The sequence below is a fragment of the Chionomys nivalis genome, chromosome 1 (genome assembly GCF_950005125.1).
Source record: "Chionomys nivalis chromosome 1, mChiNiv1.1, whole genome shotgun sequence".
Classification (NCBI taxonomy): Eukaryota; Metazoa; Chordata; class Mammalia; order Rodentia; family Cricetidae; genus Chionomys; species Chionomys nivalis.
Genome location: NC_080086.1, coordinates 147,891,499 through 147,916,915, shown reverse-complemented (window position 1 = coordinate 147,916,915; position 25,417 = coordinate 147,891,499). Strand labels below are relative to the sequence as shown.

General features: G+C 42.5%; 1 pseudogene; it reads left to right on the top strand.

The window, feature by feature from the left end:
* Nucleotides 1–15,812: 15,812 nt before the first annotated feature.
* On the top strand, nt 15,813–16,974 carry LOC130879171 (nucleophosmin-like; annotated as a pseudogene).
* Nucleotides 16,975–25,417: the final 8,443 nt, after the last annotated feature.

Genomic DNA, 25,417 nt, shown 5'->3' with positions numbered 1-25,417 from the left:
AGAGCAGTGGGCCTGTGAGCCTGCATGGCTGAATCACTGTGGGTAGTGGATCAACCAGGCTTCTCTCGTTATTTACTCATTTTCTTCAATTGGTAAAATTAGATTGATGATATAATACATACTAGGTACAACTTAAAAGGAGAAGCTTCTTCAAGCAACATATGTGTCTCCACACCCTGTCACTCTACCGGCCCTATTGTCCCTAAGGAGCCTTTGGACAGATGACTCTAGGCTAAGGTCAATTAGACTCAATTAGCCATCCATTCTAGTGCCATTTGGTTCCCAACTCCCTGTGAGATCTTCAATAAGCTTGGGCTAAATTTCTTTGAAGGGTCCAGCAAAACTACTCTCTGTCTACTTCCACCTAGCTCTGTGGCCTGGAAGGGCCCTGGGTGACCTACATCAGGGTCCCCAGAAAGATTTAGCGAACTCTGGGAGGAGACAGGAAGATGATGACTGCAGTATGATTGTCCCTTCACTCTGCTCCTTCCCAGGACGCCACAGGGTGCGTGTGTGTGTTGTGGGGGGTGCCTGCCGGGAGCCCCTTCACACACATTCCTGACTTACTTTCTCTTGCCCTAGGCTCTGGAAGGCTGAGTCTCCCCCACTCCTCCTCTGTTTTTTCCCTACACTGTAGCCATGCTTTCATTATCACCTGAGTTCATAGTCACTGAATTCTCCTGAGCTCCAAGTTCTAAATCTGCATATTACATAGTAGATAAGTTATTATTATTGTGATATCACAACACATTTTAGGTATTTATTGTCATCGTTTGCTTCTCTTATGGAGAAAAATGTCCTTATTTGGCAAAAAAAAAACTTGCTAAAAAAACAAAGTATATGAACTAGCTATTATTGCATTAAAAAAATCACCACAAACTTAGTAGCTGAAAGTAACATCCACCTATTATCTCACTCTTCCTGTTGGTCGGGAGTGTTTTAGTTGGGTCCTTTCCTAGAGTCTCCCTTGGTTGTAGACGAACAGGGAGGGGGGTGGTTTCATCTGAAAGTCTGACTGGGGAAGCTGTTTCCAAATGCATGAAGATTGTTGGCAGGATGTATTTCCTTGCAGTGATAAGACCGAGGATCCTGGCTTCCTGCTGCATGGAAACAAGCTACCCTTAGTTCCTGGTGGTGAACCAGTTCCCAGCGGACGTGTCCCATTTCTTGGCATGTGGGACTCCCAGAGGGACCGATTACTTCATCAGGTCAACAAGGAGAGTCTCTTCAGTGAGTCTGCGAGCAAGACAGAGTCATGTATAATCCACTGTAACCACAGAAGGAACATCTCATCACCTTTACCTTCTTTTGTTCTTTAGAAGCAAGCCTCGAATTTTATTCACATGTGCGAGAAAAGGCACACATACTGAGATGCAGCCCTTCAGAGGCGTCTAACAGACTGTCACACATGGGAGGAATAAAGGCTCTGCTGGGATCTTGAGTGTTGGGTCTGACTGAAGTCTGGAGCTAGAGTAGGGATAATGCAACATGCTTGAAAAGGCAAAGAAATGAAAGGGAGGAAGGAAAAAAAAGAGGTAGTGGTGGGGGAAAGGAACAAAGAAGATAAAACAAGGCTGGAGCCATTGAGATAGCTCAGTGGGTAAAGGCCCTTGCCAAACATAACTGCCTGAGTTCAATCCCCAGGACCCACACGGTAGAAGAAAACTGGCTCCTAAGAGTTGTCATATGACTTCAACATCTGCTCACACACTCTCTCACATACACACACACGTACATGTAATAAATTTAAAATAAATGCAAAGCCAAACAGACAAAAGTTAAAAAACAAGGCAGTAATTAAGCAAAGTCAGTGAAAACTCCATGGTTCAGTCTAGGAATGACCGTGCATGCTAACTGAGCATAAGCCTTTTCCTGTCTACCTGAGGGCTGAAGGAGGTCGGCCGCAATCAGGAACGGTGGAAGTGCAGGCATTTGCTTTTGATGCTGTGGGAACTCATTTGAAGGTCCTAAGATTGACATGAAAGAAGCCGTGTGGGGTAGGAGAAACTTCTGAGGACACATGAACTGAGGGGGCCCGGTGGCTCTTGACTTTTCCTTACCCCCGGGAGCAGTCAGAGATTAGAGGGGCTGGGAGCATCTCCAGGTCTGCTGGGGAGCAGGTAAAGTAGGAGATTTGAACAGATTATTTCAAAATTGGGAGGTAAGTGAGGAGAAGGGAGAAAGGAGAGGGAAGAGAAAAAAGAGGAGGAGGAGAAGGTAATAGGGAGGGGACTTCATTTACCGTGTCCAAGGTAACCTTTATAACCCAGGTCAATCTCAGTTATGTATTACAAGTAATATAGTCACTGAACGAACTTTTCCTATGTGCCCTGAGTCAGCATAGCCGAAGGGGAATCAGGAAAGGGGATGTATTGATCCCTGCCACAAATACTACTAAGCAGTTTTGCTTATCCCATTTGAAAAATAGAAAATTGAGACTCAGGGATCAAATCATTTGCATGAGGTCACAATGCTGGTTAAGCAGCAGATCTTCAAGTTCAAATTTGTCTCAACTTGAAACTCATTTTCTTTTTATTCAAAGACGCTGGGATTGAACTCAGGGCCTCACACAGGCTGGGCTCATGCTCCACCACAAAGCTGCATTCCTGTCTCCTTATGTTTTTTCTCCCTGTGTATGAGCAAAAGCTTTGGCTGTGTGGTCACACTATGTCAAGACAGCCAACCGTGATTCATTCCTGAGGCAGACTCTTCCCTCCCCGTGCAAACTGCTGTCCGCTCATTGAACAGATTTGACATTGTGATGGTACTGGGAAATGGTGGTGGAACTGTAGCCACAGCGTCGACAGCAGGAGCCTGAGCCCAGGGAGGCCTGCTGTGGGCCTGTATGGGCCAGTCATGGTGCTGAGTCACTGTGCTTGAAGAGAAATTGCTTTAGTAACCAATGTCCCTGTCATCCTGCCCCAAGGCTTCATGCAAAGGGTTAGGCTCAAAAGATTTTTGTCTTTTCACTTATGAGAAATATCTGCCTTTCTTTGGTTCATGGAGTTTTAGCACAAAATGTGCTATTGTTGCACAGTCTTACGATTCAGTTTTAAAAGTTGTTGAAGGCAGAACAATAGAAATCTTCTTTCACAGGACTAGAATTTTATCTCCCTTAAAAAAAAATACAAATATGTCTTGGATAGGGTTTTATTGCCGTGAAGAGACACCATGACCACCACAACTCTCTTTTGTTTTTGCTTGTTTGTTTTTGTTTTTCAAGATTTCTTGTGCAACAACCTGGCTGTCCTGGAACTCACTTTGTAGACCAGGTTGGCTTTGAATTCACAGAGATCTGTCTGCCTCTGCTTCTTGAGTGCTGGAATTAAAGGCATGCACCACCACCACCACCCAGCCCACGGCAACTCTTATAAGGGAAAATATTTAATTGGGGCTGGCTTACAATTCAGAGGTTCAGTTCATTGTCATCAGGTGGGAAGCAAGGTGGCACACAGGCAGACATGGTGCTGGAGAGGTAGCTGAGAGTTCTATATCTGAATTTCAGACAGTAGGAAGAGAAAGCAACACTGGGTGTGGCTTGAGCATCTGAGACCTCGAAGCCCACCCTCAGTGACACACTTCCTACAATAAGCAACCCCCTACTCCAACAAGGCCACACCTCCTAGTAGTAACACTCCCTATGGGTCTATGGGAGACATTTTTATTCAAACAACCAGAAAATATGAACTCAGATAGCAAGCACTCTTATCATCAAGCCCCATGCTTCTGGTTATATTCACAGTAATATAATAACAGCAGTGATGCTAACAATAGTTGTAGTGGTGAGGGGAGCAGGCCTGCTTTTCAAACCACTCAGCTCCCACACGGCTAGCTTTACACCCGAAATAACAACACACAAATTGTATTCATTTAAACACTGCCTGGCCCATTAGTTTCAGCCTCTTATTGGCAAATTCTTACATCTTGCTTTAACCCATATTTAGTAATCTGTATAGCACCACGAGGTGGTGGCTTACCGGGAAAGATTCAGCATGTCTGACCTGACGGCTGGCTCCATTGTGTCTGACCTCACTTCCCTTCTTCCCAGCGTTCTGTTCGATCTACTCTACCTATCTAAATCCTGCCCTATCAAAAAGCCAAAGCACTTTCTTTATTAACCAATGAAAGTAACAAATAGACAGATGACCTTCCTACATCAAATAGTGGCTAATTTGGTGAATGCTACTAGCTACTTGGCTAAGAACATTTACTATTTACAAACATGTAAGTCTTTAAATCTTACGATATGATGTGAATATTCCCCTTTTACAGAGGAGGGAGCTGCAATTAGTGATGTCATAGCCTGGCCAGATTCTACTCAGGTGGGTGCTAGACTTTGTATCTTGTTCCTCATTCATCAAGGCCAGAATGGCTGGTGCTTTCATGACTCTGCTAGGTGTGAAGGGTTGTGAACTTTGTCTCCCTGCATGCTGGAAGATTGACAAGCTTCATCTTGTGCAGGTAACCAAAGCTACTGCGAGCTCACAAGTGCAGAGGTCCCATCCTGTCCTATTTGTGTCTAGCCCTTCTCAACCTGTGGCTTTCGTAATCTTTCTGGCCCCTCTTCCATGGTGACCCATGAGCCTTCAGAATAGGGAGTGATAGATGCCCCATGTGTGGAAGAGTTTTCACAGACATTTATTCTCTGAAATTTGATCAGTAGTGATTTTCTAAATTAACTGCCATCCACGGCACAAAGAAACCTCTCTGATGAGGTTTGGGGACTGTACTAATCTGTACATGGAAAGGTATGAAGTTAGATGGTGGTTTGATGCTATGTCTATTTAGAAAATAGAAGACGGTTCTATCCTGTGACTGCCCCAACCATTGGTTCTTGGCCATATTTATAGTACCAGGTAAGGTTTTTTTTTCTCTTGTGGATTGGACCTTAAATGCTAAAAGAAAGTAGTTGGTTATCCCTATAATACTTTGCCACTACTGTACCCATAAGCACATCTTTCCACAGGAGTCGTTACTGTAACTCACAGGGTTCACATTGGTAAGACTGTTGATGACATTCCCCTTCAGTTGCCTGCATAGTACCTTCTGCTGCTGTGAAAACTAGCCAGGTGGGAGGCAGCTTCCCAGTCAGCAGCAACTTGATCTTTCCATGTCCTGTGATCACCTGTGTGATGCCTTTAGGGACTTACCATCAAGAGCTGATGGGTAACCAAGAGCCATGACAATAATCTATATTGTTTTGAGGGTCTCTGGAACACCCTGACCAACAACACAAGGGCAGAGATTCCACACAGACCACTAGGCTTTTAATTTAGCAACCTATGACTTTTAGGTTAAATGGATTTTTAAAATATTTTGTATATTTATTTATTTGGTGTGTGTGTGTGTGTGTGTGTACGTGTGTGTACATGTGCTTATGTGAATGCCTGTGTGAAAGTCAGAGACCAACGTGTGGAGTCAGTATTCTTCTTCTACCACATGGTTCCTGATGGCAAGTTCTTTTACGGGCTAAGCTATCTTGCAAATCTCCTGTGTGCTTGTGTTTGATATGGGATCTCTATGTTGCCCCAGCTAATCTCCTACTCCTGGGCTGAAATGATCCTCACATCTCAGACTCTCATGTAACTGGGAATATAAACATGTGCTACGGGTTCCCTAGGGTTCTCTTCTTAACCAGATGTCACAGAAGAGGAAACTCTGACAGTGGATTCACTCCAAATCATTAGAGATCTCTATAATTGCTATTTATAGCAAATATCCCAAAATATTTGAAATATTCAAAATAAGATGAAGAAATGTGTTTATTATAAGAGTTTAGACTCATAGAGATTTAAGGCTGGGAGAGTCTCCTGAGGCCTTCCACGGCTTGCACTTCTTGCTCTTTGGGTAGAAAGTTACCAACCAGGTACTCTGGTGGTTGGAGCTGAGCAAGCAAGGAGCAGGTAGGACTGTGGCAAGGATGACGAGATTTGCTTCCTTTGGTTTATAATCTTATAATGATTTTTTTTGTGATAGCTAAGGCTAGACTTTCTCAGGAGTGCTCAAGAGTGAAGGCACAAAGTTGACATTTTGTGAAATTTTTATGGTGACAATAGCTCAGGCAGAAGGACAGATTGCTACCCTGAGATGGCACAAGCCATCACCCAAATGTCTACTCCCCTTTGAATTTAAGATGGCCCAACAACATTAGAAGATGTGGTGGTTTGAATAAGAATGGCCTCCAGTGCTAGAGAGATGGCTCAGAGGTTGAGAGCACTGGCTGATCTTCCGGAGGTCCTGAGTTCAATTCCCAGAACCCACGTGGTGGCTCACAACCATCTGTAATGAGATCTGGTGCTCTCTTCTGGCCTGCAGGCATACAAGAAGGCTGAACATTGAGTAAACAATAAATAAATACATCTTTTAAAAAAAAAAGAATGGCCTCCATAGGCTCATACATTTGAATGTTTATTTACCAGGGACTAGAACCATCTGAAAGGATTACAAGGATTAGGAGATGTGGTTTTGTTGGAGGAAAAATGTCACTGGGGATGGACTTTGAGGTTTCAAAAGCTCTTGCCAGTCTTTCTCTCTCAGCCTGCAGATAAGAATGCAGCTCTCAGCTACTGCTTCAGCGCTGTGCATGGTCCCATGCTCCCAACCATGATGAGAATGGACTAAACCTCTGAAACTGTAGCCCCCCAGTGAAATGATTTCTTTCTTAAGATTCACCTTGGTCGTGGTGTCTCTTCACAGTGATAGAGCAGTGACTGAGACAGTAGGCGCCAGCGTTCCCCATAAAGACTTACAGGCACCATGACTTGCTAAGCTGCCACAGAATGAAATGATAATCCGTTTCAAGCCGGAGACTTTTTACAATGGAAACAATTTTTGGTTTTTCACCAGTGTCTGGGGAGTAGAACGTCCCACCACATCATCAAGCATTTCTTGGCCGTGGCTTGCTGGCTGCTCCTGACAGGTCTTGGCAGGAGCTGTACGGGAATAGTCCTCCTCTCTTACCCTAGCAATCCACAGTTGATTTATAGCACTTTCTGGTAATGGCAGGTCCCACTCCTAAGGGACACTACAATGAAAAGCTAACCAAATGAAGTGTTTAATTTTATCAACTCAAGAATTAAGTACAAAGCTCTTCATCCTTGAGGCTCCTTCAGGAAAAACGGCCTTCTGTTAGAGGCTTGATTACAAGGACTACCCCAATAAATTCCTGTGATAGATGATGTGCCATTGAAATTGTTACAGGGGAAAGCATTTGGCTGTAAATCTGTTGAGTTCATTACTCATAGGCCGACAGGAGTTTCTAAAGAAATGTAACAAATAGACAATATATCCAATACAAAAGAGTTAGTTTCTTTTATTTTTAGGTTAGTAGATTAATTTAGAGCAGATTTAGATGCAGAAAAGTTGAGAAGAAAGGGTGGCTTACATAAATCCTCATTTCTCGCACTCCTCAGTTTTCCCCACTGTTAACAACTTGCATCAGCGAAGTGCACCTGTCACAGTGGGTGAGCCGATCTGGACACCTTAGACCTGCTATTAATAGTGCCGTTTTAGGGTGCGGACTGTGTCACAGGTACGCTGGGTCTTGGAAATATGACGACTTGTACTCACATTAGGGTATCACAGCTCACTTTTGCTGCCTTATACATCCCTGTGGTCACCTGGCCATCCCCTTCTCTGCTAGCTCCTGGTAGCTACCTCTATCCCCTTCTCCTCTGTCTCCCTGGTGTTTTCTTTTTCAGAATGTGTGATACCCAGAATCACACAATATGCACCTTCCCAGACTGGCTCTTTCACTGAGATCACTGTCTCTTCGCATTGTTTACTAACATTTTAGACACATATCCCACACTTTGTCTCTTCGCATTGTTTACTGACATTTTAGACACATGTCCCACACTTTGTCTCTTCGCATTGTTTACTGACATTTTAGACACATGTCCCACACTTTGTCTCTTTGCATTGTTTAGTGACATTTTAGACACATGTCCCACATGGTTGTTTTCACTTTCCCACTTGAAGGCTTATTGGTTGTTTCAGATATTGGTGATTACAAATAAAGCAGATACGAATATTTCTGTGCATTCTTGTGTGGACAAATGCTTTAAATGTATTAGGGTAATTCCATGGGCATGGTGACCTGATCATTTGGTAAAATGTGTTTGATTTTGAGGGAAGCTAGCAGACTGTCTTTCCAGTGCCTACACCATCTCCTTTCCATGAGCTCTGTGTAAACCTCCTGCCCAGCATTTGGTACTTACTGCTGGTGTCTGGACGTTAGCATCCTATGCAGTCTTCACTGGGTTCTTAGCTGTATCATTGTTCAGATGCATTTCAGACTATCTTAAAAATGCACTTCCTTCTCCTGGCTCTGCAGTTTCTAGCTTTGTATTTGGAAGATGAGATTTAGAACCTTCATAAAATTCTAAGATTGCATCATATCTTCTGGGAGATGGAAATTATTTTTATTATTAGAACTTTGTTTTGATTTTTTTTGAGACAGAGCTTCATATAGTTTAGTGTTTTAGTTTGCTTTCTGTTGCTGTGATTAAAATACTCTGACCAAAACAACTTAGGGGAGGAAAGGATTTATTTGGCTTACACATTTATTTTTACATTTACTATTACATTTATTTTATTCCATAATCCATCACCGCGGAAGTTAGGGCAGGAACTTGGAGCAGAACTTGGAGGCGGGATCTTTGATGGGATTCTGTTTTAGCTTGCTTTCTGACTTGTTCATGCTTAGCTTTCTTATACTGCTAACCTGCCTAGGGATGGTGCCTCCTGTGGGCTGGGCCCTCCTATAACAATTAATAACCAAGAGAACCTCCCACAGGTCAATCTGTTCTAGAAAATTCCTCAATCAAGGATTTCCTTCTTAGAGGTCCCTAGGATGTATCATGTTGACAGTCAAGCTAACTAGGATACCCAGACTGGCTTCAAACTTGCTACATATCTGAGGCTAGCCTTGAACCTGCTTCAGCCTCCCAAGCACCGGGATTACAGACATGAACCACTGCCTCCAGCTCGCTATTAGAATTGAAAAGATGATTGTCAGCTACAAAGACAAAAGATCTATGTTTTAGAAGGTTTTAATAATATTTTTAAAATTCAATAACTTTTTTGTGATAAACAGCTTTAATCTCTTGGCATGGTAAGAAATATTGCACATAATCAACATGTTTTGTTTTGGGAATGGGGACAATGGAAGGGGGAAAATCATCTTAGAAAGTGCAAAATTCAGTAATCAGACTTTTAACCAAAGTCTTCTGATTTAGAATCCATGCCTCAAAAGAGCTCAAATAAAAAATAGTTCAATTTTTAATCATCCAATAAGCGTTTGGAGCATCTGTCGTGGGACAAGCAAAATATGAGGCCTTGGAGGTGCACAACTTAACAACACGTGGTCTCTGCTCTCAAGAAATCTGGCCCCCTGCTTCCTATAGCCAGTCTGTAGGCAAAGGGGCAGATGCCAAGGCTGCTCTGTCGTTTTGTGGGTTCCCTCTGCCGGCTCAGTGCTGGTTATGGCAGCAGGCATCATTGTGGTGGCAGCCAGCTAACTGGCTCAGACCACCTGCTTGATGAGTTTGGAACTCTCCCGCTGGCTTCTCTCCCTTGCATTGTGTGATAGGTTTATTAAAATGGGCTGATATGGATGTTTTTCTTACTGACAGATTCAGAACGGCTATGGACATAAAAATGTGCTTATTTGAGAAATTTAAGGAGCTTTTTGAAGACTAACTAAAAGTATGTCTGCCAAGGGACTATGAATACACCTCAACATGTAATCTAATGTATTGGTACAGCTGGCAGCTAGAGGGTTTATAGCGTCATAGACACTGAGGATTGGGGAACTTTCTAAGCCAACCATTACTTATATTTGATAAAGTCTCTCCTTTCTCCCCCATTTTAAGATCTAACAATAAATGGAAAACTTTTACCAACAGTGGAAGATTTAAATCTTGATCTTTATAACACATAAAGTATTTTAGAGACCATTTTATTTCATCACAAGAATAATATGGTGCAGGAAAAATTGAACCAAAAATGAAGAACTTTGCTTTCATTTTAAAGGGCCTATGCAATCGCTAAATTATAATGACTAAATGCTCCAAAATTTCCATGATTTGTGCTAATATCCTATGCGCTATGAGATCCTATTTCAGTGATAATGAATTTTCTGAAACAACATCGAGTAATGATTCCACAGATAGAACCAGACTCACTTGGATTTAATGTGGTTTTTTTTTCTTGATTCCCAAGACACCAATAAGCTAATAAGCTATCCTCAGCTATATCACTTAGGTCCAGAAGGTTTTCTTTGGTCCTAAAGAGCCATTGCTCTGGACCTGGTCACTAGCTTTGGGATGCCTAGCTCACTGCTTGGCATCCACAGCCCACCGAGTCTTCACCAGCACAGACCCCTCTTCATTCAGTCACCCTGGAGAGGAATTTGTTTGTAAAGGTTCATCAAGTAACTGGGTGGAACTGGAAAGCTATGGTTTATACTGAGAAGGTTGATGTGGGAAACACATTATGGTGCCAGTTTTGTTTTGCTTTGTGTTTGCTGGGATGATGGAGATATTTTGGGGAGCTACTGGTTGTTTTTGTTTTGGTGAAGGGTCTCAATGTGTAGCCCAGGCTAACCTTGAACTCACAAAGCTCTGTTTCCCTATGCCTCCCTAGTGCTTGGTTTAAAGGTGTGTCCCACCACCACACCTGACCAAGAATTTTATTGAGAAGAAATCTGGAGACCCATATAAACATTTTTTTTTATGCCTAAAACCTCAACTCTGTGTATATAGCTTGTGAATATCAGAAGTCATTGGAGAAAAACAGCCCCTTAGAATGGCTGGAGAGCGAAGGACAAGGAGGTGTGGGTAGAAAAGAGAAAACCATAAAGCCTTTGCATGCCTGCCTTGGAATCTTTTCTGCAGTCAGGAGGGAGTTGCTGTGGGTATTTTATTTAAAGATGTGATTAGATTTGCATGTTGAAATGGCTAATTTGCCTGCATCTCTCTAACGTTGGTTAAAGGAGGAGACAATACAGAGGAAACCAGTCTGATTCTTGCTGTGGAAATTGACACGTGGTGTGTTGAGGGCCTGATGTAAGGCAATCCCTATGAGAATATAGATTAAGGCCTTTTCAAGACATACCTGAGACGTGAAAGCGAGGCGGTGAGCAGCTGAGACTGTAGGGGCAGAACTGCACAGGGAGCTCTGGTCTGGATAGATGGGTGGCGATGCTCTGACCTATTCAGTTATGGAGAAAGAAAAAATTCAAACACAGCTCTCTGATAAGAATCCACTCTTCTCACCAAAGACTAAGAACCGAGCAGATGAAAACTAGAGAAACATGTCAGTAAAATCCCCGAATCTCTGCATCCTATTATCCTTCCTTGTCAAGGACATGCTTCTTTGCTGCTTTTCATTCAAAAGATGCCCAGTTCTTGCTTGGAACGTCTCCCGAGTGCTGCAGTGGTTTCCTTAGGGATGAGATAAATGCAGAGTAGTCTCCTTTTGTGTGAGTAATTGTCTTGTTGCCTAGGCAAAAAATCCTAACCTCAGGCTCTCAGTGAAGGGGCGCCACCTCTTCTTCTTCTAGGTTTATTTTTCTCCGCTTTGAGGTTTTCATTTCAGTCTTAAACCAAGGTGTTCCAAGTTTATTTTAAAAGCCCACATCTGGGGCTGGAGAGATGGCTCAGAGGTTGAGAGCACTGACTGTTCCTCTGGAGCATCAGAGTCTGATTCCCAGCACCCACGTGGTGGCTTACACCAGTCTCTAACTCCAGTTCCAGGGGATCGGACACCCTCTTCTGGCCTCTTTGGGCAGTGTATGTATATGGTGCTCTCTCACATACAGGCAGGCACAACACCCATAAAAAAGTCTACATCTCCAGTAAGTTCTCCAATTGTGACAGCAGTTACTGGGTGTCTGTGCTAAACCGGAAAATTGTGAAGAGAAAGACCAAATCCATGGCTGTCTTATTAAAGCAAGCTTTGTTTTAGAGGCACACCCGGGACTGGCCAGCTGTCTCACCTTGTCCGGATTTTAGAGAGCAGTCCCGGATGTGAGGAAGACACGGTTTTTATATAGCTCAGGGGTGGGGGTGGGGTTCCAAATGCAGGATTTAGCAGGCAGAATAGGCGTGGTTATAGAAGCAGAACAAAGCATAAGTCAATCACAATGACCTCCTGAAACAAACATGATAGCCATTCCTGGGGCAGGCTGTACAGAACCAATTGTGGTTAAGGTTACAGGTGGGGCATTGCCCAATCCTTGAAAAACAGAGGTTTAAACATAAATGCAGGAATAAACCTCGCTTGTCTTTACTATGGGATGACTTTTAAGTCTAAACTGGAGGCAGGCTGGTTCTTCATCTGCTCTACACGAAGTGGTGTATCAAGGATGAACAGATGTAATTTCTTCTAATTTCCATGATAACTGAGTCATAAGTCAATACCATCACTTTAAATAATTTATTCATTTTGATTTTATGTGCATTGGTATTTTGCCTGCATGTCTGTCTGTCTGTCTGTCTGTCTGTGTGAGGGTGTTCAGTGCCCTGGAACTGGAGTTATAGGCAGTTGTAAGCCACCATTATATGGGAATTGACCCAGGTCCAATCTGGAAGAGTAGTCAGTTCTCTTAGCCTCTGAGCCACCTCTCCAGCCCCAGTACTACCACTTTAATGATGAAGGAGAAGCTCTGCAAATGCAGGAATTTTTTCTTCAGGTGAGACTTTTCTTAACTAATTAGTGAAGCGAATACATTTTTGTTTCACCTGCCTCCATTCACCTCACTGGCTAGAGACATACAGAGAAAAAAAAAAACAGCAAAAATAGTGGAAAATTTAAACATAAACAAAAGGGGAGGAATTGAATATGAGCCCATATATCCCTCTGTATGTCACAGCATTCTAAAGTTCTAACACACTAACTACAGTACTATTATAACCGAGGAGGCAGGCAACTCATTCCTTCACTATTCCGTCAGTGTTCATATTTTATTTTCTCCATGTATTTGAATGTTATGTATATGTATGTGCATGTGAGCATGTGTTCGTGGGTGTGCCAGTGTGTGTACACGGAGACTAGAAGACAACCCTGGGTGTCATTCCTCAGGTGCCATCACCTTATTTTTCATACAGTCTCTCACTGATTTGGACTCTCCAAGAAGGCCAGGCTGGCTGAACAGCAAGCCCCTGGGATCACCTGCCTCTGCCTGCCCAGCTCTGGAATTGCAAATACACACCACCATACCTGGCTTTGTTTTTTAATATAGGTTTGATTTTTTTTTTCTGGTGTTTAAACTGAGGTCTTTGTGTTGATAAGATAGGCATTTTACGGATGGAGCTACCTCCTGAATCCCTTGTCTTACACATTGTTTTCTTCAGTTAGTGTTTGAATAAGGATGATCAGAACTGATTTTCTTGCTATTTTGTTGTTGTTGTTGAAATTACTTAAAAATCTCACTTCATTTTGGTTTATCTTGGACTAGGTAATCAGGAAATTATCTAGTTTATCTGCGACTAGATAATCAGGGAATTAAATTTGAGGGAACTAAAAAAACTGCAACTGTATGTTGGTAACTGTCTCCAAATCCTCAGCATGCCCTTTGGCAGTTAAATGGTTACTTCTGTTTTTTTTTTTTTGTTTGTTTGTTTGTTTTTGAGAAGGGTTTCATTATGCATATAGTTCTGGCCATCCTGGAACTCACTCTGTAGACCAGGCTGGCCAAGAACTTAGAGGTTCCCCTTGCCTCTGCCTCCTGAGTGCTGGAATTAAAGGCATGCACCACCACTACCTGGCACATTCTTTCCATTGTATTAGAAACTCAGAAATTGGCACACACATGCACTGCAAAAGATCCAGGATTAATTACAATACAATTTACATATTTACATTGATGTTTTGGCTTTATCCCTTTTGGGCTTTCTAAGAAAATCATGGTAAGAAATATCCTAATAGGGAGATCTGGTCCTTCATAATGTGGGGAAGGGAAAGGATCACCTTACCTCATAAATAACTCTGTACATCTCATGAATATTAACAATGACATCTTAAAAATCCATCACACAGAACTCAGTGGGTTGCTGACTGCCCCCTTTGGGTCTACCTGCTCCAGTTTCTCTCTCCAGAGCAAATTATCTTCTGCATTGTTAAGTGAACTCCATTTAAACTGTCTGTGTTTCTTAGCTGAGTTCTCTCCTTTGAGAAGACGAGAACAAGGGGCAAATTTCACTGGTAACATCTATAATTACACTCACATCCACAGAGCTAGGAACGCTTTTGTGATGAACTGTAAATAAACTAATGAATCAGTGTGTGACTTTGCGTCTCTGTCTGAGACAGACCAGGGCACCATGGCAAGTGTCAATCTCGATGGCATAACCTTAAACAACAGCAAAGGTCACAGCACACCCACGGCAAATCAGATCTGCTCGGTTCCCTTTGCTCACTGCTTAAAAAACAAGCTGAAGACCCAAATGAATACAGAATTTGAATGCAGACTGTATAATTAAAATGTTACAGAATAAGAAATGCAAATGTTGCACATATTTCGTCTTCCTATAGAGCCAGGTACATGTCTGAATATCAGACTCGAATATAATGATGTTCAAAGTTTTGAAGTTGGTGATGCTGCTGTCTCAGGCCTTCCTTCCTAGCTCATTGGTGGGTGGTGGCCTTGTTTCTTTTTGTCTTTCTAGATAACCTTAGTATTTATTTAGGCATGGTCTGTTCCCAATTTCATCTGTCCAAAATTGTTCATGTTTTGTTCATTATCTGAACTAAAGTCTTTTCTGATAAATCAAACTAATGTAGTAGAAGCTGTTGGCTTCTGGAGTCAGAAATCCTTACAGAGAATTATGGGTCAAGTGTCAAGTCCACACTGGGTGACCCTGGTTAAGTTCTTAACTTCTCTGAGCATTAACATTATGAATAGTTACGACCCACTGTACGCCGTGAGTGCATTTGTGCATTCTACATTTTTAGCCAGTTCCTTCCTCCAACCCCGGTTTATGTGATGAGCTACGGTGGACTTCCTTTTCTAGGTCCTTTAGGATGCTTTGGAGATCTGGTTTGGAAGCATGAGAGAGAATGGAGCACACTGGGCAGCTTGCTTCATTCTTTGCTTACCAGTAAGGCCACATGTGTTGGCACATACCTGTAACCACAACACTTGGGAGGCTACCGTAGAAAGATCCTGTGTTCGATGTCAACTTGGGATACATGGCAAGACCCTGTTTCACAACAAAACAAAATTGTCCAGGACTGTGAATCAGTCTTAGTGGAAGAGCACTTTCCCGGCTCGAGCAAGACCCTGGGCTCAATTCCTAGCCTCACTAAGAAATCAGAACAATAAGCAAAACAAATCGGGCCCCAACCCAACAGCAACAGAAAGCCCTGTCAATACAAGAGCTAAAAACATTTTTCTGGTTTTCCAGTCATGGGTGGATCCCGGCTTCCTGGGTGGGGCCGATTATTAGATGACTTCAGCAGACAGCTCTGTGTTTCCTGCCGCCTTTGAAATGAGCCTTCTTTTAGCAGCAAGGGATGGAATGAAGCTCTTCGGTGTCTGAGAATCACATTTTTTAAAGCGTACTTTGGGAATCCCTGGGTTTGGATGATGATGAAAATGGAACAGGTTCTAGGCCAGGCTTGAGCCCTCCTCACGGATTCAGCCCTGATATCTCTCCTTTGCTCCATATTTTTAGTTTATGAAATTAATTTTATGAAGAAAAAACAAAGAACATTGCTACACACACATACACATGCATGCATGCACAGAGCAAACATGTGTTCAAGGGAAAGCTAAGAAAGGATCATGGGGCCCCTGGCGTGATTCCGTCCTGCGTGCCTGTTCTGAGGAGCAGCAGGCAGAACCTTCCGTCCGACTTCTCTGCCACCGAAGAACGCGCCTTCACCTCATGGAAGACTCCATGGACATGGACATGAGCCCTCTAAGGCCTCAGAACTACCTTTTCGGTTGTGAACTAAAAGCCGACAAAGATTATCACTTTAAGGTGGACAATGATGAGAATGAGCACCAGTTATCTCTAAGAACGGTTAGTTTAGGTGCTGGGGCAAAAGACGAATTACACATCGTAGAGGCAGAAGCAATGAACTATGAAGGCAGTCCAATTAAAGTAACACTGGCAACTTTGAAAATGTCTGTACAGCCAACAGTTTCTCTTGGGGGATTTGAAATAACACCTCCTGTGGTCTTAAGATTGAAGTGTGGTTCTGGGCCTGTGCACATTAGTGGACAGCATCTAGTAGCTGTAGAGGAAGATGCAGAGTCAGAAGATGAAGATGAGGAGGATGTAAAGCTGCTGAGTATGTCTGGAAAGCGATCGCTCCTGGAGGTGGCAACAAGGTGCCACAGAAAAAAGTAAAACTTGATGAGGATGATGATGAAGATGATGAGGATGATGAGGATGATGAAGATGATGACGATGATGATTTTGATGATGAGGAAGCTGAAGAAAAAGTTCCAGTTAAGAAATCTGTACGAGATACTCCAGCCAAAAATGCACAAAAATCAAACCAAAATGGAAAAGACTTAAAACCATCAACACCAAGATCAAAGGGTCAAGAGTCCTTCAAAAAACAGGAAAAAACCCCTAAAACACCAAAAGGACCTAGTTCTGTAGAAGACATTAAGGCAAAAATGCAAGCAAGTATAGAAAAAGCGCATTGAACATTCCTGGGCACTACTGGTAAATTAAGACCAAAGATGGGGAAAGAGGAAAAGGAGAAACAAATATAGTCCATACTGAGTACCATCAACAATCCAGACTGAAGTCTTCTATTTAATCTCAATCCCCTTTCCTGATTGGCCATCCATCCATTCACCCTTGCACGCTGGAAGCAATCTCTTGTTTTCCTAAAGCATTTTTCTTTCACTCTTGTGATGCAGAGAACTTTACTGCTTTCTACACTTGTGCATATGCCTCATCTCTTATCATGTTTTAATACCTTTGTATCCTTAGCTGTTCAATAAATTTTTTGAATAAACCAAAAAAAAAAAAAAAAAGAAAGGATCATGGGACCGCTAACAAGGCCCTTGAGCTTGTCTGTAATTTGACACTCTGTTACTAGAAGTATTCATATCTTCCCAGTGAGGTTAAAAATATAGTATTCACTTGTGGTTGGTAATATTGCACACTGTAGTCACCTGGGAAATCTTGAAAAAACAAAACAAAACAAGCCACTGGTGTTCTTGGCCTTCAGCCCATAGAGTCTCAAGGTCCTGGGTATTAAGTCATCTTTGGTTCTAGTAACCAAAAACATATTCATGCAATAGCATTACAATAATTATATATTATAATTATGTATAGCAGCCCAGTTATAAACTTGAGTGATTAAGAATGACCACAAATAAGGACATTTTGGGATGTTTTTCTTAATTTTACAATTTCCTTTGCTTCTGAAGAACAATACAAATTGCACAGGCCTTCCCACGTTGTGTTAGAGAGGGAATAAACCTCTCTGATGGTATTATTTTGCATTTTCTCTATGAACCAGAGATGTACTGATTGGTATAGCATCTCAATTACAATACAGAACATTTTATAGAATTGTTCTCTAGTTGGATGTCAAATATTTGCTTCAAAAACTGACTGTAAGGGCTGTTAGTCTTAACCTTTTAAAACATAAAACCATAAACACTCACTGTGCTCAAATAAAGGTAAAAAAACAGAAGCATCATATAACTTCAGAAGCTATTTACTATAAACTTTCCTCAAGGTGTCTTGTTATTCTTCAAGATAACAAAATTCAACAATCTGCCATCAGCCGTAACATTAAAACTCAAAGCAAACAGAGGGACGGCTTCCTTTCCGAGAGTCTGAAGTGGGAGCTTCCTAAACCTATTATTTCTCACCATTAAAGGTGAGATGATGATAGAGTTGGGGGAAAAAAAGTGTCCTAAACTGTTCTTCAAAAGCCTGGAAGTGAACCATGATTAGTACAGCTCACATCCTTCTGAGCGCAGAGGTCAGAGGCCGTCCTTCTTGATGGAGCGGCCCAGCGGGAGCAGCATCTGTGGAAACCACAGCCATTGTCATCAAGAGGAAAATACTTTTCCTGAAACGGTGGATGTTGTTACCCTTCCATTGCATGATGTGTGTGTGTGTGTGTGTGTGTGTGTGTGGTATGTGTGTCTTATCCCATAGAGACTGTGTTTAGTTCAGATCAATACCAGAAATACCAGAGATACTTTGGAAGTTTGAAAATGGCATCTCAGATTTAAATGTGGATCTTTAAGCTCCCATATGAAGACTGTGGAATGAAACAGTTGAGAGGGTTAGACATGGAGAGAAGGAGGAGAGTTTCCAGGGTTGTCTTTTTCTGGATCGAGTCTTCTGCCTGGGTTTTCAGGTCTGGAAAATGTCCAGCCTACAGGTCACAGGCAGCTTTTTTCCCCTTCCTATTCTCCTGAATACTTTACAAGGTCACTTATGAATAGAAATATTTATTTGAGGAAATAAATGTCCCAAAATATTTCATCTTCATTCAGCAGATAATATTTTCCACAGGACAACAGACAAGGAGGAAATGAACAGCAATTGAATATCTGTTATAGTCAAGGCATTGCGGGAAACACTTTTATATGTATCATTTCCTTAATCTTTTACATATTTTAACTCTTACAGATGCTATGCAAGATGTTAGTCCACAGATTAAAAATTAAATTTGCAGAGGAGCTAGTTAACGTGTCCAAAATCATGCACCAGTGATTAATTCAAGATTCAAGTTATAACCTAAATTCAAAGACTACATTCTTTTCATTATAACACACTGCCTCATGCTAAAAAAAAATCATACTAAACTAAAACTACATGAATTGTAGAATTGCGAAGAGTCAGTTTAATAGGATCTGGGTGAAAGTGGAGCACACAATGTCTGAGCAAAGAAAGGGTCTGTGGCACCTGAATTTCAGATCATTCACTGAATGTGGGTGACTTACACACTTCCTAGAGGCTAATCAAAGTATCAAATGGTGTTGTGGTAAACAAGCTCCTACTGACTCACGTATACAATGAGTGTGTGATAAATGCTGTCTATGTTTTTCTTTTTAGAATTTAAGAACAAATTCTCTATAGGGATAAACTCTGAGAGTCCAGCTCAGCTCCCTAAATAAAAGAAGAAAAGAAACAGACAGAATGATTTTGGAGTTGCTGCTTTAGCTGGCCTGAGTTAGAAGGTAAAATCCTTGGGTCTCTCTGGCTCTAACAGGCTCCAACTAGTCTCTTTGATGTTTTCTTTTGTTTGGGAAAAAATATTCGGTGAATTTCACCACTTTTGAGCCTCTTGAAAGTCAATTTCTAATTTTAAAAATAAGTTCCAGAGGCTGGGAATGTGGCTGGGGTGGTAGAGTGCTTGTCAGGAATGATCTAGGACCTGGGTTGGAGCGTCAGTGTTTTTTGCTTAAAGATTTTCTTCTCTATGACCCACGCCTTCTAAATTTCCTGAGAAGGGCACATTACCATCTACAGGACAGATCATAATTCAGTGGCTGCTCTCTGCTGCTCAAAGTAAAACAGCAAGCAGGCTAGGAACACAGCTCAGTTGGTAGACTGCCTGCTTAGCATGCACAGAACCCTAGGTTTGAGTCCTAGCACTGCATAAACTTACATTTTAAAGAAATGTCTCACTCTGGATATATGTAGTCCAGGCATGGCTGAGAACCTGCCATCAAGATGCTTATTTCTTGACGGGAGGATCTGCTCTGTCCTGCTGTGGTCAAGTACTGCACAACACTGTTCTAGAGGAGTGACTCTCAACCCGTGGGTCACAACCCCTTTGGCGTGTCATATCAGATACCCTGCATATCAGATATTTACATTATGATTCATAACAGTAGCAAAATTACAGTTATGAAGCAGCAATGAGACAATCTTATGGTTGGGCGTCCCCACAGTATGAGGAACTGTATTAAAGGGTCACGGCATTAGGAAGGTTGAGAACCACTGTTCTAGGGTTTACTGGTAGCCATCTTATGGTGTGAGGAAAGAGCCAGCTGCCGAGAGAGACCGCTGCTGTTGATGACAGAGCAGAGAAATGGATGGAGCCCGCATCGTCCTTACCAGCAGAAGCCCCTGATAAAGACTTGATTACCTTGCACAGCTCGCCGTATGCCTTGCTGTCTGACTAATTCAAACAAGAATTTCAGTGATTTTGGCCAAATGTAACTACTTAGAGTCAGATAAATTCCTAAGACTCAATCAGAGGAAGGAACATGTATTGAAAATAAGTATTGTTTTAATAGATCACAGCCTTTCCTCTTGAAATTACCGGCAACTCCATCTCTCATTAATGAGCTAATGTATATGAGAGCCCACATCTATTTCTGTGCTATAAATTATAAAAGGTGTTCTATAAAGGCACAACCTGATTCTTAACGCTTCCTTGATATGCGCTGGGCAGGAAAAACAATTCTCTTTGAAAAGATTCAGTGTGATTAGTTAGATGTCAGTGAGAAACTTAGCCCAGCACATTACTAAATTAGGAAACACTTGAAATTCTCAGACAAGATCCATCCTTCCAAGGAAGTTGATTTGCACTGTGCTGACTATTGCCAGTTTATTAGCACGACTCTTCTGTTTTGTAAGTCCTAGGAAGATCAGAAGTGAAAAGAAGATACTTCTCATGTTTCTATACTGTTAACCGTAAACACCTGCATCTATGGCAAGGTTATTAAGAACAAGGGCAGATTCATATACCATGTTAGCTCTGCCTTCTAACCAGAAACCAGCACCTTCTTGTAGAAACCTGCCGTTCATTGTTAATGGTTATGAGCAAACATTTTTTTCCCTGTGATTCTGGTACATTGTCATATACGGTTTCTCTGTGTGAAAGGTCACTTTGTTGAGTTGTAAGCATTTGGATTTTTCTGGAAACTCTAGATTAGCAGCCTTTAAGTTATTTACAAGGGGCCCAACAAGTTTTAAGGTTTTCTATTTCTTCTAAACTATAGCCCCTGATAAATGGTAGGAATAATAGCATTCATGGAAACCTTGCTCCATTTTCAGGCACTGGGTTAAGTATTTCACAATGTTTTTTGATTTAGTTCAGTCATTAATTCATTCAGTCCATTTATTAGCGTGGCACTTGTGAAATCTGCTAGAATGTTCCACTAGATGGAAAAGAATATTGTCTGATTTGGGATTCTAGGGCAAGAGTGCTGTCGCCAGAGATAGACAATGGAGAGGCTAGAAATCACGTGCCCCTGAGTTTCCGCTCCTGCTGTGATACATGTTTTAACCCTGTAGTGACAAAACAGGAGCCATTTGAAAACTTGGCTAGAAGAATGCAATAGTTTATTCATTAAGGAGGATTTGGGGGTGTCTAAGAGATAGCTCCGCTGGTTAAGAGGCCCACTGCCATGCCTGATGGCCTGAGCATAGTTCCCAGGACTAATATGGTGGAATGAGAGCACCCATTACCTCATGTTGTCCTCTGACCTCCTTGCGAATGCTGTGGCAAAGCCCCCACCTCACAGATAAACAGATAAATGACAGGGGAGGGGAGACACATTTGTTTGTTTGTTCGTTTGCTTTTCTCTATTTTATTTTTAAAACAATCTTACTACATACCAATCCTAGTTTCCTCTCCCTCCCATCCTCCTGCTTCCCACACCTTCTCCCCACCCTAGCTCCATCCATTCCCCAGAGAGGGTGAGGCCTCTCATGGGGAGTCAACAGAGTTTGTCACATTCCAAGGCAGAACCAAGGCCCTCTTCCTGAGCAAGGTATCCCTTCATAGGGAATGGGATCCAAAGAGCCAGTTCATGCACTAGGGATAAATACTAGTTTCACGGCTCGTGTCCCCACAACTGCCCAAGTCATACAATTGACACCCACATTCAGAAAGCCTAGTTTGGTCTTATGCAGGTCCCCCAGTGTAAAACAAGGTCTCATGAGGGACTGGTCTTGAACTTCCAATCATTTTTGCCTTCACCTCTCGAGTGCTAGCATTGCAAGTGTGTGCCATCAAATCAGTATAAGGAATCTTTCTACCGGATTCTCAGTGTCTTTAACATACTTTGGGACTATCTAGGAGGCACATTTTATGCTGTTTCCTAAATCTGTCCATTACTTCTCTTTTCACCAGGGGGCTTCTAGGCTATTGGGGTACCAAGGCACAAACACTAGAGAAGTCTAATACAATTTATTTTTCTTTTAAAAAATTTTGGGTATATGGTCGGGGGAGACAAGTATGTTTAAGGCAAAGTTTTAGCCTGTAGCTCAAGTCAGCCGGGACTCTCTAGGTAGCCCAAACTGGGCTCAGACCTGTGATAATCCTCTTGCCTCAGTCTCTGAAGTCATGAAATTACAGACATGAATTTCCTCTCCTGGAATCATGGTGTCTGCTTTGATAGCTTTTCTCTTGCTGTTTCTCCTTTTCCTTTTAAGCTCTTTAATGCTCTGAAAACCCCCAGTTTTACTTTCTACACTTGCAAACTCTCCACAAACCTCCTGCAGCTTCAGCATTTCTAGTTTCAAACATCACAGCAGTTTCTGGTCGCATCTGGGATGTAGGTGATTGACACTTAGCTTCTCGAATCCCTTAGTTCCCAGATGATTAAGAGCCCTCCATCTGCGGCGGTTAGGTGGGAAGGGGGTGGGGAGAAGTAGAGGGCATGAGGAGGAAGGCTAGGACCAGAAATGGAAAATGTAAATTTTAGTAGAGAAATGAAAACTTGGCACAGCCTTCTGAAAACCTGCCAACTCCAGACTGAACCCCAAATGTATTTAGATTAAAGTAATGGATCTCATCTATCTTGGGATGCAAAGGGGAGGGAGAGCCTGGAAAGGCTGGCTTAATCTGGTTTCACTTTGTAATCACATCCAATAATTCTGCTCAGAGGAGGCGTGAGAAGGGAGAGAACGACCTTTGGAAGCTGCACCCTATCATTTGGCCATTCCTGTAGTCAGATAACTCCGCCATTTCCTTTCCTGGATTTCTTGTAAGTGTGAAGCTGTGCCGTCCTCAGTTGCTGCCCTGGGTATCCAAGGCGGGCAACAGTAGTGTAAGGGATAAAAATTTTATTTTATTTTATTTTTTATTTATTTATTTTTTTCCGAGACAGGGTTTCTCTGTGACTTTGGAGCCTGTCCTGGAACTAGCTCTGTAGACCAGGCTGGTCTCGAACTCACAGAGATCCACCTGCCTCTGCCTCCCGAGTGCTGGGATTAAAGGCGTGTGCCACCATCGCCCGGCCAGGATAAAAATTTTAATCTGTGAATCTTTCTTCTTCCAAGTAATTAAAATTGCCCAGGTCTCCTCGCTCTTTAGAAATAAGAAGCATCATCAAGTTTTGTGTGTGTGTGTGTGTCTGTTTGCAAATCTAAAAATGCTCAAATATGTGTGTCACGTGTGCACACGTGCGCACACACACAACGCACAAGTACACAGTGGGTGACTATGGAGCTCAACAATTTGTAGTTTTCTTTTTGAAAAGGGACTTTTTGTGTCAGTAAGAGTCCTGGTAGGAAACAAAGTTCCCCACTTTGCATTAATTGTCAGCCCAGGGCGACGCCACGGCACATGTGCACAGTGTGTGATGACTAAATCAAGTTATCTATCATAAACATTTATCATTTCTTTTCTGTTGAATGCTCAAAATTTAATTATTTTGAAATAACAGACACTGTGCTATAGCCACTCTGTTGCATCCCGGAGCATCAAACTGATCATTCCCACCCAACTGTAACATTGCACCCCTCCCCCCAGGGTTTCCACATTTCTCCTTTGATGGAGGAAGGTCATTGGCTAATAAAGAAACTGCCTTGGCCCATTTCATTGGCCAGCCTTTAGGTGGGTGGAGTAAACAGAACAGAATGCTGGGAGGAAGAGGAAGTGAGCTCATACGCCTTAGCTCTGCTCTCTGGGGCAGACACGATGAAGCTCCGACCCAGGATGGACGTAGGCTAGAATCTTCCGTGTAAGCGCACCTCAAGGTGCTACACAGATTATTTGAAATAGGCTAAATTAATACGTGAGAATTAGCCAAGAAGAGGCTAGATATAATGGGCCAAGCAGTGTTTAAAAGAATACAGTTTCCGTGTAATTATTTCGGGGCATAAGCTAGCCAGGCGGCCAGGAGCCAGACGGGAATGCTGCCCGCAGCTCCTACAACACTCCTTGTCACTGTTTGGTAACCAGCAGCCAACCTGAGTGCTCTCAAGGTCTGTGAAATTAATTCTTTAGATCATACACACAAGGGAAACCACACAGTATTTGTCTTCCTATGTTTTATTTATTTATTTATTTATTTATTTATTTATTTATTTATTTATTTGGTTTTTGGAGACAAGGTTTCTCTTGAAGCTTTGGAGCCTGTCCTGGAACTAGCTCTTGTAGACCAGGCTGGCCTCGAACTCACAGAGATCCGCCTGCCTCTGCCTCCCTAGTGCTGGGATTAAAGGCGTGTGCCACCACCGCCCAGCAAAGGGAAGTGGAGGATGCGGGCATCGATCCTGCTACCTCTCACATGCTAAGCGAGCGCTCTACCATTTGAGCTAATCCTCCAGCTGCTCCTATGTTGTATTTATATCATATACTGTTCGCTTGTACTGTTGGGAATGACAGAATTGCATACTCTATAAAGGTGGACCTGCACACTGTTTCTCTATCTTCTCCCGGTCACAGTTTTAACCCATTCATCTGTGGATAGACATTTAAGTAGATCCCACTAGCTGACTGCTTGTAGGTTAGGGCATAGTTCAGGGAGACAGTTACAATGCTAGGAGGCTGCGGTGTTCAGGGGAGGAAAGATGCGACAGGACAGGAGAGGGCTGCGGCGTGGAAGCTGGCCTTGGAAATGCAAGGCACCAATGCAGGAAGGAGGCAGAAGGCAAATACCATGATTCACTGTTCTCCTATAATAAAACACCACAGATTGCATAATTTATGATGAATAGAAATTTATTGGCTCATATTGTTGGAGGCTGGGAAGTTCATTGTCACGGTCAGACAGATTGGTGATTTAGGTTCCAAGATAATGCCTAGAATAACAAGTTTTCACACAGCAGGAGGTGGAAGGACGAGGGGGCAAGAGCGCCTCATGACTTAATTACCTCCTAAGGCCTGCCTGCCTCATTCCTATCTTATTAGGAATTAGACTTGAATAAATACATTTTAGAGGGGACGTGAACATTCACACCAGCATTTACCTTTCTCCCTTCCTCTGCTGCAGGCTTCAGTTCTCCCGCAAGGGTCAATCACTGACCAAAGCCCGATGGAACCCAAGAGCCTTGCAGGGGCGAGAGAGCAGCTCTGAGAGGTCATGGAGTTTCACTGGGCTTCCTCTTTGCCATTCTTATAACCTCTTGGGGAAATTCTGAGCAAAACCCTTATATGTCAGTTAAGGAACTATCTCCCACTTAGAGGAGAGCCCAGTCCCTCATTGTATAGACGAGAAGGCTGAGATAAGCACAGCATG